Below are 1,109 nucleotides of genomic sequence, written 5' to 3'. Positions count from 1 at the left end.
TTTCTCTCTCATCTTTGGTTCAGACCCATTTTAAAATCACATGTCTATGCACACACACACATTGGGCAAGTTATATACCCAAAATAATTATTATAAAAGGAGACTAATCATCATCATCAAATGAGATCACACAGTGTGGAAAGGCATTTTATTTATTGCAAATATTCATGTGATATAAAGCTGATTGACCCCCTCCTGCCCATGATATGGTTGCCAGATTCATACTGGGGGCATACCCATTACTAGAAATTAGTTTTGTAACCTTTGTCCCCTCCTAATTATCCCCCAACCTCCTGCCCCTTCCCACTCTCCCCTCAACTCCAATTTGTAGCCCTAGGAATGTTTCCTCCCTCTGTTTGAAAATGGCAATACTGTGGTCTTTCTTACCTGCTTTCCTTACTTTCTTTGCTCCCATATATGAATGACCACATGAGGCATTTATCACTCTGTGCTTTGCTTGTTTCACTTAACATAAGTTTCTCCAGGTTCATCCATGTTGTTGCAAATGGGAGTATTTCATTCTTTTTTATGGCAGAGTAGTATTCCATAGTGTATACATACCACAGTTTCCTTATCCAGTCATCTATTAATGGACATTTACATTAGTTCCATATCTAGGGTATTGTAAACAGAGCTGCAATAAACATGGGAGTGCACATATCTCTTCGACATGATGATTTCCATCCCTCTGGATATATACCCAGAAGAGGGATTGCTGGATCATATGGAAGATCTCTCTGTAGTTGTTTGAGAAACCTCCAAACTGTTTTCCAAAGTGGTTGTAATAATTTACAGTCCCACCAACAATGCAGTAGTGTTCCCTCCTCTCTACACCCTCACCAGCATTTGTTATTCTCTGTCTTTTTGATTATAGCCAGTCTAAGTGGAGTGAGGTGGTATATCAATGTAGTTTTAATTTGCATTTCCCTGATGACTAGTGATGCCATGCATTTTTTAATGTATCTGTTGGCCATTTGTATGTCTTCCTTTGAAAAATGTCTATTCAGCTCCTTTACTCATTTTCTGATTGGGTCATTGATTTTTTTATTGTATAATTGCTTGGGTTCTATGTATGTTCTGTATATTAGTCCCTTGTTGGATGCATAGGT

The sequence above is a fragment of the Galeopterus variegatus genome, unplaced genomic scaffold, assembly GCF_000696425.1.
Source record: "Galeopterus variegatus unplaced genomic scaffold, G_variegatus-3.0.2 Scaffold21105, whole genome shotgun sequence".
NCBI classification, from domain to species: domain Eukaryota; kingdom Metazoa; phylum Chordata; class Mammalia; order Dermoptera; family Cynocephalidae; genus Galeopterus; species Galeopterus variegatus.
This window is presented reverse-complemented; position numbering follows the sequence as displayed.